The sequence below is a fragment of the Podarcis bocagei genome (assembly GCF_964188305.1).
Source record: "Podarcis bocagei genome assembly, chromosome: 3".
Taxonomy (NCBI): Eukaryota; Metazoa; Chordata; class Lepidosauria; order Squamata; family Lacertidae; genus Podarcis; species Podarcis bocagei.
This window is the reverse complement of record NC_138127.1, coordinates 33213902-33232073: the sequence shown is the minus strand read 5'-3', so window position 1 is coordinate 33232073 and position 18172 is coordinate 33213902.

The window sequence follows — 18172 nt, the reverse complement described above, 5'->3', positions numbered from 1 at the left end:
CCAATAACATATGGCTATGAGTTACTTGGCAGCAGGAGTCTGGAGGTTTCTGCCTGAGGGGAAATGTTGGGACTACCTGACCTTTAGTTTCCTTCCTGTCCAGCCATTCTAAGTGTCTGCAAATGGTCAATTCTCATGCAGATAATGAATGTTCAAGTCTTTTGAGAGGTTCAGCAAACAGATTTCCCATTAAAGGAATACCCTAAGTACATAAACAAACTGTTTATTAACTTGCTGCCATGTGTTGCAAAATCTCAATCTTTTAATTAATCATAGAACAGATGCTGGTGAATATTCAGAATAAGATGGAAATGAGAGCACATTAACATTCCTAGATCTGAATTCCTGGAATGGTCTCTATAGATGTATTAACTATGTATTGCAGAAGTGCCCCTAACTCACAAACTGCCATGGTTTGATATAGATTTGTATTTGGTTGGGTACCTCAGCTTCAAAGAGAGCTAAGTGAATCATGTGGCATATGCAGGAACACAAGCAACTCCAGAACTCAGTTGTGGTGGCAACATTTTAGACATTCCAACAAAGAAGCACTTACACTGTGGAACTCACTGCCCCTTGATATTAGGCAAGTGCCTTTCCTGTATTTTTCAGGCTAACCCCACCCCCTTTCCCCCAAGCAAGCCTTTCTAGACATCTAACTTTATCATGGTACATAGCTTCAATAAGTATTTTATTAATGAGTTTATTTTATATTTTAATTTTAAATGTTATTTGTTTTTTAGTATTTCTTAATTGGTGTTTTAATGACTTTTTAGACTGTTAATTGTAAACCCTCCAGAGGTATTTTGTTCTAGTAAGCAATATATACATTTTGTTAGAGAAAAATAAATGAATGAATGTGTTCAGATCCATTTCTCCTGGGATTCCCTCCAGCATCCCAGAAGATTCTGGTGTACAGTTCTCCAATCAAGCAGTTCCTCATCATTTCCTGAAAAATATGCAGAGTGCACCTCTAGGATAATGTGGCACAGCCACTTGATAAGACAGATGCCAACCCGACAACACATTAGCAAGCAGTAAATAATAAAATAGACCATGCATGAGTGTTTGGACATGCCCCTGCTTTTGTTCTGGACTTTAATTCAATCAGTCATGCGGGCAAATCATTTTTGCCCCATTTCCAAGCAATCCAAGTACAGAGGTTCCATTTGCAATACAGTGGTACCTCGGCTTAAGAACAGTCCTGTTTAAGAACAATTCGGTTTACAAACTCCGCTAAACCGGAAATAGTGTCCCGAGTTGAGAACTTTACCTCGGTCTAAGAATGGAAGCTGAATGGTGGAAGGGCACTGACGGTGGGAGGCCTCATTAGGGAAAGCACGCCTCGGTTTAAGAACAGTTTCAGTTAAGAACGGACTTCTGGAATGGATTAAATTCGTAAACCGAGGTACCACTGTTCATTTAAAGAAGTATCACACCACTTTAAACAGTCGTGGCTTCCCACAAAGATTTCTGGGAAGTGCAGTTTGTTGCGGGTGCTGAGTTATTAGAAGACCCCTATTCCCCTCACGGGACGCGGGTGGCACTGTGGGTAAAAGCCTCAGTGCCTAGGGCTTGCCGATCGAAAGGTCAGCGGTTCAAATCCCCACGGCGGGGTGTGCTCCTGTTGCTCGGTCCCAGCGCCTGCCAACCTAGCAGTTCGAAAGCACCCCCGGGTGCAAGTAGATAAATAGGGACCGCTTACTGGCGGGAAGGTAAACAGTGTTTCTGTGTGCTGCGCTGGCTCGCCAGATGCAGCTTCGTCACACTGGCCACGTGACCTGGAAGTGTCTCCAGACAGTGCTGGCCCCCGGCCTCTTGAGTGAGATGGGTGCACAACCCTAGAGTCTGTCAAGACTGGCCCATACGGGCAGGGGTACCTTTACCTTTACCTTTATTCCCCTCACAGAGCTAAATTTCTCACAGTAGTTTAACAATCTGGGAGCTGTAGCTCTGTGAGGGGAATAGAGGTCTCCTACCGTCTCTCACAGCATGCTTAACAAACTCAAGTTCCCAGGATTCTCTGGGGAAAAGCACAACTGCTTAAAGGGGTATGATACTGCATTAAACATATAGTGCAGAGGAGGCCTAAGAGATGAAAGGAAAGGGCACATTATGCCTTTGCCGTGTGTAATTTTGTGTGCAGCCTGTACCCACTCCATGAGGCTAGCTGGAAGCAATGGCCTCCCCTCCACGACAGCAAGCAAAGCAGCTGCCATTTCCTTACAGAACAAAAAGGAAGCTTTCTGTATTACAGCAACAAAGCCAATGGGGCTGCATCTGCTATGCTGGGACACCAAAAGCAATGACAGACTTATCATTATAGTCTGTTGAGACAGTGCCATGTGGAGCCAAGCACATGCCTTTGTTAACTCAGCAGTTATCCTAGCTGGCCACACTCCTTCCAGCCGATTTTCTATTGAAGTTGCTAGACAGACTATATGATGCAATGATGAAAAAAGGGAGACCATGCGTAAGGAGACTCATTCTAATATATGGAAACACATGGCACAGGCCCTGTTTAGAATCATGGGTCGATGCCAACCAAGCACCACCTAGCAGCAGTGCCACCAACGGGCCTTCCACTGCTAAGCATAGTGCCTGAGACCATTAATATTGGGCGAGGTGTTGTTTTAGGCACCTGGGCCCCAAGCGGTTTGGGACTTTGAATTGTGCCTAACTGCGGTTCTCAACCTGTGGGTCCCCAGATGTTGTTGGATCACCCTTGATCTCTGGCCTTGTTAGCTACGGGGGATGGGAGTTGTAGTTCAACAACATCTGGGGACCCACAGGTTGCGAAAGGCTGGCTTAGGAGCTCACTGGCAGCCAATGCAGTGCTTTCAGAAGTGGTGGCACATGGTCAAATTGAGCTGCCTCGTTTAGCAACCTAGCAGACACATTCTGCACTACCTGTAGCCTCTGGACTGTCTTCAAGGGCAACCCCATGTAGTTTCACATTACAGTAGTCCAGAAGAGAGAGATCACCAGAACGTGGATAACTGAAGCCAGGCCATTCTGATCAAGGAGTAGCTGCAGCTGGCAAACACACCTAAGCTAGTTGGCTACTCCTTTGATTGAAACGATGCTAGAGATATATGCTCAGCACCACACAATGAGCCAGTGACACACCCGGGTAAGTGTGTGCAGGATTGCAGCATTAAGCCATCTGATAATGGAAGAATTAGACTGGTGGTCATTGAAAGACAGAGCAGATGCTTCTCATTATGAGTGCTGCTGAGAGTAGAGACATTCTCTGTGTTGGTTTCTAATGTGAACTCTTTCCCTTGTTTCCTATTAATAAGTGCACCAAGAAGAGCATAATTTAAAAGGTTAACATTTAAGAGTGTATAAATATCTCAATATGGCATGTATGTGTTCCAGAGACAGAAACTGTTGCCATTAAAGGCAACAACCATGCGACTGTATTTGTTGCTAGTTTCTTCATGGGACTCAAAGTACTTACAATTAAGACAGACTTTTGTCATGGTTTAAATCAATCAAATGTCTTGGTTGCTCCATTCATTTCAATGCCAGGTTTAACTGGCATTTAAAATCAGGCACCTATCTCCAAAAGAGTTATGAAAGTTAACGGGGGGGGGGGCATTCATGTAAGGAACAAGAGGAACAAGTAATGTCTATTATGGCTAAGCATCTATAATGTAGCCACTGTCAAGTATCTTACTATTGTGTGTACACACACACACACACACACAGAGAGAGAGAGAGAGAGAGAGAGAGAGAGAGAGAGAGAGAGCGCTATGATTATTATTAGTGTTAACATCAGGGACAATGCAAAACATTTTGCTGTCTGAGGCACACATGAACACCCACTTCTGCAGCAGTAAAAATATAACAATACTAAATTAAATAACTAAGGGTGAATCTTAACCCCTTTTCAAGTTTGGACTAGAAAAGAACAAGGTTTTGGAGCAGGACAGAGGCTGGGTAGTATTTCTGCTTTGCATTTTGAATTAAGCATGGAGAATCTTGCTTATTTAATTCATTGTCTTTATATCCCGCCTTTTTCTCCAAGGAGCTCAAGGCGGCTTTAATCCCCACAAGAACCTTGTGAGGTAGGTTAGACTGAGAGGCAGTGACTGGCCCAAGGCGACCTAGTTAGCTTCATGGCCAAGTGGGGACTTGAGCCTTGGTCTCCCAGCTCATAGTCCAATGCCCTAGCCATGACACTAGGCATCTTCAACCTTCTCAGGCCCAGGACCCACTTTTAGCACAAACATGCATTTGGAGACCCATTTCTTTTACCATATATTTGCATGGTGGTAGTGCTCCTGTTGCAAAACTCCTCAGATCAGGCCTCAACACACAAGTGGGTCCTGGCCCACCAGCTGAAGACCAGCAAACTACACCACACTGGTTATATATGAGCTGGATGGTCCTGGTGAGGAACTGGCAACAATAAAAACAGAAATTCCTTTGTCTTCACAGTATTTAGGAAGAGATTTAATCCAAATGTTTGAGCAGAGCATTGCAAGCAACAATATATATATTTATGAGTGGTATGTACCTGTTGGCAATGTGGAAGTGAGCCAGTTACAGTTGGCACAATTTTAAAAAGAGGGTGGAAAAGAAGAAAATCTGCAAATAAATAAGGCTTAGGTGGCACTAGGTGGCTGCCTAGGGCAGTGCTTTGTAGGGGGCTGCAGTTTGGCAGGGTCAGATGGAAGGTATTTGTGAACGTTTTCGTTATAGGCAGTAACAGCAAGGACTGGGGAAGGACAGAGCTCCTTGTGTGAAGAGTAGACAAAGAGAGGCAAAGCAGTGGGCAAGAAATTAGGGTGGGGAGTTCAATGGGATGCCAAACATTTAAAAACAAATGAAAAGCAAATGAATAAAATACATTTAAAAAGCTAAAGAAAACTTTTACAAAATATCACAGCCTCCAATGCAGGGTTTCCCTTAATTTAAAAAATAATTAGGTGAATTCTCTTGCAGTAGAGGAAATAAGCAACCCTAAAGAACCAAACAATACAAAAATGAAAATGAAATTTATTTAGCCAGGAAAATAATGAAGGGGAGGCGGGTGTCAGTGTCTCATTCAGTAATCATTGCAACATAAAAATATAGGCTTATGCATTGGCCTTGGTTTGACAGTCACACTCCACATTGCAATCTCAATTTCTAATTTATTGATGAGACCTTTGATATAGTTGTTGTGATACGTAATGTTGCCCGTGAACCTTCCAAGTACTCAGAAGACAAAGCTATCAAAACGTTCACAGTCCAGATTCTGCAAGAAAAGAGGAGAGTGTCAGTTTGGCTGAAACGAAACCTTACACCAACTCTTGGGACAGGAAAAGCTAGGGAATAGGCTGAGGGCTGGAAAGAAGTTCCAGGCTGTAGGGATGGGGGGAAAGCAAGCATTCCAAAGACAAGGTGGGTGAACTAATGATATAGCTAAACAATGGACTGAAAAACAGGAACTCAGGAAATTATGGGAGGAAAAGGTGGCAAGAATAGGGCAGAAAACACTACACATTAAGGTGGGTCTGGGATCCGAAGAAGAAATTCACAGTGCTTCTGCTCAGAAGGGTGATGAGTCAGAGATGGAGGAATGCTAAGGAGGCTGTCCAAAAAGGCAAATGTAACCAAAAGTAGCTTGACAAAGTAGTCAGTCAGTGGCCTCAAAGTGGGATACTGAAGAAACAAAGGTGGGTGAAGAGTTGGCTTTGAAGGGAGGGAAGTTAAGAAGGAAATAGGGTCAGGAAGGGTCAGGTCAGAAGGGTCAGGAAGGAGGTGAAAAGGGAGCTATAGAGGCCTGAGGACCGTGGGTTAGTTTTGATGGATTTGGACCCTAACATGGCTGCTATACCTTTAAGAGTTATATAGCTGAGGGATTTTATCTCTGGTGGCTTCTGCAGTATTGTGGCCTGGCAATCCTGAGTGAGTAATGAGGACCAAGAAGCAGCAAAGTCTGAATTTCATGTATTGATTTCAACTAGTCAGCCAATTCCTTGGCTACAGGCTTCTGGTAACAAAGTATCTGCTATCTGGGAGAAGTATTGCCAATTTCCCAGCTACAAAATAATGATTTGTAGTGCTTATAAAATATGATAGACCTACAAAAGATGAGCAGCTGTAATGGGAAAAGTGAGGTGTGGGCAGCAAATGTGCTATTTGTTGTGTGACAATAAACAGATTATTTGGAAAGGTCTCAAGGAATGGAAGCAGAAGTAAATGAGCAAGGTTTCTGAAAGCAAGTATTTAGTAGTAACTAGAGGTTTAATAGATCCTACGCTGATTCTCAAAACTGGATTGAAAGCTCAAAGCAAAAATCACATTTTTGAAGCCATGCCCCCCTGCCCCACATACACATACAATTTGGGGGAAAATATGAAAAATGTTGCCACATGGTTTATATTGTAATTTGTTATATGTTGATTTGCAAATATCCATTCTTCGACTACAGTAGCGAGACTGCAATCCTGCTACATGTATTTGGAAGCAAGTTCAATGGGATGAAATTAACTCAATGAAATTAACTTCTGGGGAGAGGTAGTGCTGTAAAGCTGAAATCTTATGCACACTTACCTGAGAGTAAGTGCCGTTGAACACACTGAGCAAACATGCATTGGGGAGTGCTAGTAAGGAATCTACAGACAAAGATGGTCTCTATTAACTTTATTGCTGTGTAAATCATAGTGAAATATATCTAAAAACAGAACCATTGGGAAAGAAATTAACCAATCCTATGTGTGTCCCTTCTGAGTAGACATACTGAGTTGAATTCAGTGGGGCTTACTCCCAGGTAAGTTGGCATAGGGTTACTGCTTTGAATCTGTCTTGCACGGGATTGCAACATTTTAAGGATATGTGTTCATTTTGCCTAACAATAATCAGGAAGAATTCTTTGCTCAGAAAATCACGAAATTTGTATTTCATCTAAAGCAGAAAGTATAATTTTGAGTATGTGGAATATCTTAGTTCAACTTTCCAAAATTCACGACAAAAGTACTTGAGAGACACCTTTTGCTCCTTACCCAATTACAGTGCCAGTTATTGGTTTTCAGCTTGTTTTCAGATGTGGTATTTGTGGGAGAAAAAGATTAATTGGCCTTGGTTTGACAGCTTGGTGGGGAGACATGGAATTTTCTGGGGGGAAATAATGTTAATGGTCATGTGTAGTACTTTACTGAATTCTGAGAAGATGCTGCCATCTAGTGATTCTCCCACCAGCAACTCAAATAGCAGCACATTTTTGGAAAAAGCTGTGTGTAGGTGTGATATTATTTGAACTGAAACAAGAGCTAGATCATATCCTGTTTGGGACTGCTGATCCTTTAGGAATGATGGTGTAAATTTTCTGAGGTTTTCAAAGTGGGAAATAAGGCATAACTTGGCAATGAGTAGTTGGTTCATGGTGGCTGATGCTTAAAGCGCCTTTTTATTTTTTATATATTTAATTATATAAATTTATAAATATACATTTTCCCATTACTGTTAAGGAAGCTGTACTGTTGGTGGAACTACAGTGGTTTTTATATGGTTATTTAATTACAACATTTAAAGAAGGGGTGCTTTAATCCTGAACAGTGTCAGCAGTGTCCAGGAGTTGGTATGAGATGAAAATCTTGTTGACTAAATCCAAAACAGTGGAAAAATGGCTACTAGATTAAATATGTGTAAAAGTGGAAAGTTGCCAAGAAAGACCAAGACTGGCATGTTTAAATTCACAAGAGGAAACTTATAAAAAATGAGAAGGTTCATTAGAATGAAGTTGAAAGGGAAAGCCAGGTAGTTGGATCTATTTAAGGTGTTTGAAACTCACTTGGCCTAAAACAAATGGCTTCCCCAAAAGAATCCTATGAACTGTAGCTTGCCAAGGATTCTCAGAATATGCAGAAACATTTAAATATGTGATCCCACAACTGTGTTGAGAAGTGACACAGTCCTATCGCCCTTATACCACATGCTACATATGCATGTTTGCAGCAGCCTTTAAACTAAAAAGAAGTATGATCTGTTGTATTTTAAAAAATCATATGTCAGTATTCCTATGGGGAATACTTTAAAATAAAATAAAATTCAACCAGTTGTGGGGATGATGAAAAAATGCCCACTTTTAACAATTCACTGTATCTAAAACTGAATTCTAGAATATTGCTATTGATGAAAGTCATGCAGAGCACCAAAATTTAGTTCCCAAGCTCCAGATACAATGGGTTACTCATGAATTGGAAGCATGACCAAGCCTGTAGTCCTAATCCCACTGACCTGAGAGTAAGCCCTAATGAATTCAATAGGACTTACTTCTAAGTAGAATCATAGAATTGTAGAGTTGGAAGGGACCACGAGGGTCATCTCATCCAACCTCCTGCAATGCAGGAACTAGACATATTTAGGATTGTGTTGTAAGTCAATCAAACCCAATATTTTCATGCAGACATACACTAGTTGATACACCCAGACTATAATGCATGCTATGTGAGGCTGCCTTTGAAGGCAATTCAGAAACTTCAGCTAGTATAGCGTGCAGCTGTTTGAGTTTCAGGCCAGAGCATATTACACTAATCCTGCGCCTTCTGCACTGCTAGTCAGTGCATTTACAAGATAGTGATTACTTTAACGTCTTAAAGCCTTCGATGGTTTCTGGTCTGGTTACTTGATGGATTGCTTACACTAATATGATCCTATCCATGCCCTAAGACAGCGGTGGAAAATCTCAGGACTGAATGCAGCCCTCCAGGCCTCTCTAACTGGTCATATCTCCCCACGGGCCATGCACCCTCTCTGTGGTCCACACCCTTCCCTGGCCCTGCTTTGCACCCTTCATGTTTTTGCCTGACTGGACTCTGTCCTAGATGGAGGATACAGAGGGTGAAGTGTATGTTGAAACTAGCATGCTATAAAAGGTAAGTTGCTCCATTTGTTGTTCTACCCACTTTTGCCTCTGGCTCTGCCCACCATCACCATCACTGGCACATCGGCCCCTGGAAGGTGGTCCATAAAAGGAAGTGCAGTTCTTGGGCTGAAACAGGTTCCCCACCTCTGCCCTACAATCAGCAGTGGATGCTCTGGTTGCTTGCCCCCCCCCCCTTACAGTCTGTTAGGTTAGCAGGGACTAGACACTGGGCCTTTTTAGTGGTGGCCCCATGGAACTCTCCAGGAATTTGTGCTTGTGCGCTTGTCCCCATCAGGACTAGCCTTCACAATGCTTTAAACCTCCATTATAATTAATTATTATTATTATTATTATTATTAGTTCTGATTAGCTTTTAATTCAGATGATTTCATTATGGTTCATGTTGTTGCCTTTCTGGTGATGGTTACTGGATTCCAATACATTTTTCCTCATGCTGTATTTGTTACTACTGCTCACTGGATTTTTGATATGCTGATGTTTATACTTTGTGATTTTATTGAAAGTTGGGTATGATTCCATGTTTAGGTACTTTGTTGCAAAAGATCAGTGCATGGAAGTGTCACCTCTTTTGAGATGAACAGAGACTCCCCGAAATCCCATCTGCATAGTGTTTCCTACAAAGAGATCTAAATCAGAGTGGTTGATCTGGGACTTGCTGTATTATCCCTTTGAAATGGAACTCATTCTATGTTGCTTCTGAAATAAGCAATGGTGTAGCACTGGAATTGGCAGTAATTAATAACAGCATTTGTCCAAGGCCTTGTAAGTAAAGGGAAATCAGCGATAAATGGCTCAGAAAGAAACATGAACATTGAGTTAGACACTATTTCTTAAAGTCTCCTGAATTTATTTGCCAATACATCTTTGGGTGGTTGCGGGCGGGGAGAGATCAGAACATAGTTCTTTAAAAGCTTTCATTTACAATTAGCAGTAGAAATTACATCTGCTTTGCATCCATCCCTGTTTACATCATATGCACTCAACATTATATGCAGTAAAACCTTCTTGGGGAAAATATTGCATTAATAGCATGTTTTTATTTATTTGGTTCTACTTCACATTAGGCAACACAATGACACAAATGGATTTTGTTCGCTTTCTGCAAGTCCGTATTTTAGGCTGCTCGCTAATGAATAGTGCTGAAATAACAGCCATCTGGCTTTTTGAAGTCTTTTAAAATGCATTACCAAACTGCATTGAGTATTAGCCTAAGAAATAGAGCCATCCTGGGTTGTCTGGATCACTTTGCAGTGGCAGCACTGTATCCTATTGGGAAGGGGGAAAGTCTCTCTTCATATCCCTTTCTCCCTTCAATATGAAGGGCTCAGGCCATGGTCTGAAGGCATATGAGGTCACCTTCGTGAAGTTAAGCAAGTCTGGGTCTGGTCAGCGACTGGATGGGAGACCACCTGGGAACTGCATTTACTCTATCTTGGATTCCATGACTGTAGAAAGTCAGAATATAAATGTAAAAAAGCAAACAAACAAATGACTAAGAGCCAAATTAGGCATGATGGCACAAGTCCTGCGTGTTTAAACTATGCTATTTAGAAATGCCACTCCTTCACAGATGACAACAATGCAAATGCCATTTTGGAAATTTTCAGGGATAGGCAGAAAGGGAGGAAATGCTTCCCTTATTTGGGGCAGACAGTGGCAGCTGACATCCACCATTTTTATTTCTCAAAGGTCTGACAAGGAGAAAGCTACATCGTTTATCAATTTATTTATTTATTTGGGGGGGGGGGCGTTGGGAACTTTCACCACCATCACCCAAAGTTTGAGCTGAAAGTTTCTAATCACTGTTGCCCCCAGTCCAAAACTCTGAATGTTGCTTGATGCTCACACTGCTTGAAAAGGGCTGGTGTGTATATGCTTCAGTCGAGGTCTTAACCCTGTGCATTCAAATGGGATCTAAGGCAGTACATTCTTCTCATATAAAGGGGAAAGCATGACCCCTCAAATGGACAGGTATGGGACACCCCAAATGAACTTGCCAATCCGCCTATGTCATCAGTGGAGGCCCTGCTCCAAGTAACCCTGCCCTGAGAGGTGAGGCAGCAAGTGATGACAGGAGACAGGGTCAGTGGCGGCTCCCAGCTTTGAAATCCTCTCTGCAGAGAAAATCAGTAACCACCATCTCTCTCCATATTTAGACAGCAAGTAAAAATATTTATTTTCTTCCATGTGTTTTCCAGGTCATTGCTGTATGTCAGTTATTCTGCTTCTCTGGTTTAGGTGTTCCCCCCCCCCAGCTGGTTAGTTGGTTTGGGGCTCTTATATGAAGGTTGCAGTCCTAAACACTCTTACTAGGGATTAAGCCCCATTTAATACAATTGGAGTTTGGAGTAAAAATGCATGCATTCTACTTGATGTCTCTATGGTTTTATGTAAGCTCCCTTGGGCTTTGAATGATTGAAAGGTGGATTATAGTTTTGAAAATAAAATAAATACATTTTAAGGTTACAAGTTCTGTCTTGCAAGCATTAGCGGATGGAGGGAGGATATAGAAAGCTCACTTGCCCATGGAACAGCTTCAGTTTCTGCTGTCTTCACGTGTCTGTGGTGCTAACTGTACTCTGCAGTGTGGGTGGGAAAAACTGGACATGGATAATTTTTAGTAGGGACATTTGCCCCATTTTCACAGCTTGTATCAAGAACTATGGTAGTGCACTGGAAGCACACCGCTTGGCGGATATCAATGTTATCTGCTGCTATATGGGCTATCTAGGAAGCAAATTTAGAATAGGCAGGGAATCTTCATAAAGACATCAATATTTGGTAAAATAAAATGAGTTTCTGTATCATGTGAAACAAATACATGTCATATTTCCAGTTCATACTTTCCATAAGCAGCAACCTACTTCACATTTTTGAAATGATGACAAGCCATTAGATATTTGATGCATGAAATGCATGCAAACATGCAGACAATGGAAAGACCTTTACAAGGCCCATTTTTCCATAGTTTATGTGGGCTATGCAGACGATTCAGATCATAAACAGGTTGGATAAATGGCAGCATTATCTGCAAAGGAATTACATTGACACGGGATACATAAGGGAGCCACAGTGAATTCAGATAAGTCAGGGTTTCTGATAACTGTGATTCAAAATAATATGGACCTATTACATTTATATCGAGACACGTTTAGTTCATATTTCTGCTAGTTACTGGAATATTTATTCCATGTTCCAACAATTTTATGGTTTACTAATAGCGTTGACATTCAGGAAGCCTAGACTCCTTGCTATTTTGAGAGCAGAGATTTATATGTTTTCATTATATGTTTTCCTCTTGTAGATCTTATAAACAATATGAATTATAGTGCTTTTACTGTGACCGACATTTCCTGGAAGACAAGGACAAGGTAAATACAGCCCTCACCTCCTGGATTTCTATCTGATCATTCTGAAATATGAACATCCTTTGCCCTAAATCTAGATGATGGTTTCTATCAATCTATTTCTCCAGATATGATTTAGAAGCAACTGCTTTTATGTGATAAACAATAAAATAATAAGTACAGAGAAACCACCCACATTGTGAAGTTGGTAAACACAAAACTAAAGTTCATAGTACTTGTGCAGCTCTTTATTTTAATTGTCAAACTACAGAAACTCTTTCTTTGGAATTTTGTGTGTGTGTGTGTGTGTGTGTGTGTGTGTGTGTGAGAGAGAGAGAGAGAGAGAGAGAGAGTGAGAGAGAGAGAGAGAGGGAGAGATTTAGGATTGCTGATCAAAACGGCACTTCAGTACGTTTCCGAGCACAATTCAAAGTGTTGGTGCTGACCTTTAAAGCCCTAAATGGCCTCGATCCAGTATACCTGAAGGAGCGTCTCCACCCCCATCGTTCAGCCCGGACACTGAGATCCAGCACCGAGGGCCTTCTGGTGGTTCCCTCATTGCGAGAAGTAAGGTTACAGGGAACCAGGCAGAGGGCCTTCTCGGTAGTGGCGCCCGCCCTGTGGAACGCCCTCCCAGCAGATGTCAAAGCAATAAACAACTATTTTACTTTTAAAAGGCATCTGAAGGCAGCCCTCTTTAGGGAAGTTTTTAATGTTTGAAGCTGTACTGTTTTTAATATTCAGCTGGAAGCCGCCCAGAGTGGCTGGGGAAACCCAGCCAGATGGGCGGGGTATAAATAATAAATTATTATTATTAATAATAATAATAATTATTATTATTACTATTACTATTATTACTATTATTATTAATTATTATTATTATTATTATTATTATTAATGCTTTTTACACTTGGTAACATTTTTGTTTTCAGATAGAAATAGATTTCCAATGCAATGCTGTTCCAATCAGACCAGCCTCAATTCAGCACTGCCCCTACCACACAAAGGGAACGTAGGAAACTGCCTTACACCGAGTCAGACCTTTGGTGCACCCAGCTCAGTATTGTCTACATTGACAGACAATGGCTCTCCAGAGTTTCAGGCAAGAGTCTCTCCCAGCCCAACTGGGAGATTCCAGGGAGTGAACCTGGGGCCTTCTTCATGCAAATCAGATGTTCTGATGCTGCTCACAAGGACCTTGTTTGTTGTGTGCATTTAAATGCAAGGATCGCAATGATTATCCTCAAATAGTGCTGTAACGGTTAGACTGCAATCCTATGCATCTTAGAGTAAGCCCCATTGAACTCAGTAGAATGTACCTTGGGTAGACATGCATATGCTTGCATTTTAATGGTTAGATTGTTTAACCAAGCACTTTTTGCTTAACTAAAGAGCTGTCTTCTTCTTCTTCTTCTTCATTATTATTATTAAAAATAAAAATACAGCAGTAGTGGGGAACCTCAGGCCTCCATATCTGGCCTTCAGGACTCTTCTTGGACCACATACTGTCTCCCCAAGCTGCACCCTCACCAACCCTGCTGCATGCCCTCCTTGAGTGCTGCCAGGATTGTGCCCTTGAACTAAATGTCCCTGCAATATAGTCTTTCTTCACAAATGCAAGAATATCCGCCCCCACTGAGCACACTTTTTGCCTTTGATCCTGCCCACTACTGGCAACCTGATGTACAACGCAGAGAACTGGAGATTGCAAAAACAAGAAACTCCGAGAAACAAAAATGGACAGATTTGGCTATCCATCTCCATTACTCAGGCATTCATCTTGGAGGTGGCACGAACCTAGTTGAAGGCCTATAGATAACTAGTAACAAACTGTTGTATATTAGAATACAAGCCATGTATTTATATCTCAGCGGTATACTGGGGCATGGGGCTACTTGTTTGTAAATGCAAACATCTGATCAAGACGTACTTGAAAGCCCTCTATAAATTACAAATTATAAAAAGCAAGCTTTTCAAGTTAGCCAAGGTTACTTTGTTTTCAGTCATTTTGTATGAAGTGTTTTTGAAATTTTCTAGGGTTACCTAGCGGCTGGTAGTTACCATGGAAACAACAGCACAGAACTCGCGTACTCCAGGGGGAAAGGGGTTTTCCTTCTAATAAGCTTTGTCACCATTACTCCTTTCTGCCATTTCTGTTTTATTGTTTTCATTTCACAGTCGGAGATCAGGCTTCCAAAGCATCTATGCCTTTTAACCCCGAGGTGTATTCCAACTATCTCCTGTAATTTTGTAACACCTAATTTGCTATGTTGCTTCTGCCATTCCTGACAGCTGAGATACGGCTTCACATGTGACCTTCCATGCTCAATTACTGCATTTGCTTCAAGTGACCTTGGTGCAGCTACTGAGATATATTCATCCACTGCAGAGACCATCATCCATTCCAGAAATTGTGACTGTCTTTCACACACCCATTTATACAGGTTGTAGCTCTGTTCTCCCCTCCCTTGTGGCCAATCAGTATTCAGCTCTCTCATAAATGTGAAACTCCTTACATTGTGCTTTTTTGATTTTATATTTTTAATGCACTCGTGCATTTGTTAAAATGCAAACATGCCCCCCAAAATGCATATCTTTAAGTGTGTGTGTGTGTGTGTGTGTGTGTGTGTGTGTGTGTGTTGCAAACAGTCTGGGGAAATTCTTCTCCCTCCTTTTTCACTCACTCAAAGCTCCTTCCCATCCTTTCCCACTTCTAGATGTAGTTTAATAATACAACAATGACACCCAGTGGTTGCTGAACTGATCAGCAGTTTTTCCTTCCACTGTATTAGATGCAGCAGGTGTTGACATAGTTTTTGCTTCTGAAAGCTTGATACAAGATTTCCAAATGCTATCTTTGACAACTTTATTTTTAAAAAGTATATCCCTGTGCCAGTATGACTGATATCTTCAGGACGGCTATCAATAGCATCACTCAGTTACTGTCCATGTCCTTTTCTTTGCATCAGGCAAGAACCATGTTTATGTCCTGTCCAGTTTTGACTTACAAAACAATCCTATGCATGCTTATTTGAAAGTACGCTACAGTGGCAAAGTGTAGCTTGCTGGCTCCTCTCATGTGGGTGCAATTGCCATCTAAGAGAACAAAGGAGGTGTTCATGGTGAGTTCCGGCACGTCCTCTTCTAGAAAAATGGCACTGCTGGTATAAATGTATAAGAATACTGAGATAAATATTTGGCAGGGGTGTGTGCCTGTGAATTTAGAAAGCAGTCGATCCACAGTTGAGCATTTTCCAGTTACACTGATCTCAATGGGAGACATTTCAGCACACTCTCAATCAACTCAATGGGATTCATTTTGGCACAACCATGCCACTGCCTTTTAATGGGCACCATGACTAATATGAAAAACAGTATATGGCAGGTGCAGATTAGGCTGTGCCATAGGTTAGATGGGGGAACTCTGGGGTAGGGGTGACTATGCTACATTGAGGATAACATTTGTATTGGTGCAGGTGGGGGGCAGGGGCGGGCAGGCAGTATCTTCCACAATTTACAGCCAATGGCATGGTGAAATGCCTAAGGCACCAGTGGTAAAATATCCTTGTAGACTCCAGCAGTTCTCATTTAAACATGAAATAGAATCCAGCCTGCTAGATGTCCAGATCCCAGTTTTTAGCCCCTGGCTATATTTCCCATGCTACTGCAAAGGGTAGCAGCTTAGAGCCCATATATAATTGCACTGCTGAAGTTAAATCACAACTCTGATTGATAGATTAATAGCTTTGGAAGTTAGAGGGCAAAGCCTAGAAAAGTCTAAATGTTGTTTTCTGCTCTACAGAAATCTATTAGCTCTCTCCACGGGATTCAGCTTCCTGGAGCTGATGCAGTTTGCTGCAATAAGTTCAAGGGCTTTCTCTAGCATAGAATTATACTACATATTTTAAAATCTAATTTTAAACTCAATAACTGAAATTGGAGAAAAAATGAGAATTCCAAAAAATATTTTTTCTTCTACAGGAAAAGAGGCAAATGTTTTCTTAAAGCTTTTCATAGTCGAGATCAGTGCTTTTTTTTCTGGGGGTACGCAGGGGTACGCATACCCCTAAACATTTTGTGAATCTAAGTTTGGCCTCATTGAGGGGAAGTATTTCAATATGAGTAGGAAAATGAGAGAACCCCTAAACCTTGGGGGGGGGGGAAGGACTGGTTGAGATGGTTGGTGGTTTTTAAACATCCCTACAATTTCATGCTGCAGTGAAGAAAAATATTTTGAATTATTAACATCCAAATAAGACTAGTAAGATGTCAGTAAATTCATTATTTTAAGAAGCTCAGGGCTGGATTACTGCAATGTACTCTATGTGGGGCTGCTAATGCTCCTGATCTGGAAACTCCAGCTGGTGCAGAAAGCAACAGGTACAGTGGTACCTCAGGTTACAGACGTTTCAGGTTACAGACGCTTCAGGTTACAGACTCCACTAACCCAGAAATAGTACCTCGGGTTAAAAACTTTGCTTCAGGATGAGAACAGAAATTGTGCTCGGGTGGGGCAGCGGCAGCAGGAGGCCCCATTAGCTAAAGTGGTATCCCAGGTTAAGAACAGTTTCAGGTTAAGAACGGACCTCCAGAACGAATTAAGTTCTTAACCTGAGGTACCACTGTAGACTCCTGATGGAGTTGGATGGCTGATAGCTGTGACATCTCTGTTAAAGCATCTGCACTGACTGCCAATATGCTGCTGGGCTAGGTTCACTGCTCTTGTGTTTATATACAAAGCCCTGAACACCTTGTGTCCAGGATAACTTAAGTACTGCCTGAGCTGCTTCTTCTTCTTTATCTCAGCCCAGTCACTAAGATTACCCAGAAGAGCACTGTTAGCTGCCCCTCAAGTAACAAAGGCCTATCACCTGTCCCATGCTATGGGATTCAGCAGGCATTCTCTCTTTTCCCATTCAGGCATCTCTCATTTTCTCATGCCAACAGGCCTGAGTGGGCAGTTTTCGTTGAGTGGGCAGTCATTTTAATTGCTGTTCTGTGTTGCTTTTAGGTTTTATCCACACTTCCTCTTGTTCCACTGCTTTCCTCCCAGGGGAAACCACTCTTTAGTACTCAATTGGAGCAAACAGCAGTTTTCCCCAGATTGCTGTTGGTTCCGAGTTATCTTTAAAGAGTGTGTTTCCCCTGGGAAATGAGTGGGGCAAGGGGGAAACTGTTCAGACTCATTCCTAGAAAGTGTGGGTCAAGCAGAAAACCACACAGACCCATGTTTTCTAGGTACAGGACAAACAGAAGCGTAGACAAGTCATCAGCGGATTTTTAAAAAAATGTTTTTAAATTGCTGTGCATTGCCCTGGTATTTTGTGAAAGGGTGATATATAAATACTTTAAAAAATCAGTCAGTCAATGTGTAGGTTATAGTGGGTGTACGATGGCTAGTTGGCTAGTACTTTCTAACAGAATTATGATTGCCGTCAATTTGGCGCAAGCTGATGACATTCAGATATTAGTAAGACAACTTAAGAGGATTTTTGTGAATGTCCAAAATCCATATCATAGTCAGCTCCATGAGGGTGTTCACTTGGGTACGTGCAGAAAGTGGAGAAATACAAATTTATCTTCAGACACACCCTGAAACTACATGAGATTATTGGAATTTACATATAAATGTCATTTTTCACTAAATTTTGAACTTTCACTGTAATATAGATACCACAAACAGACATAAACTGGAATGAACCAAGAGTTGCACCCAGTTAGTGCCCAGAGTATGGCATACACAGCAGTGTCATTTATAGCTGTGAATCAACTAAAAGCCACTGGATTTATTGACCTTGAGTCCACCACTGCAAAATGTTTGAAAGGCGCTTGGGATGAATTCTGCATGTGGAAGGTGCTGTACATGCAACTGATGCAACAGAGATAGATATAGCTTGGACTGCCACCTGCTAAAAATGATGGCGAGATTAGGCCCTCAAATAGC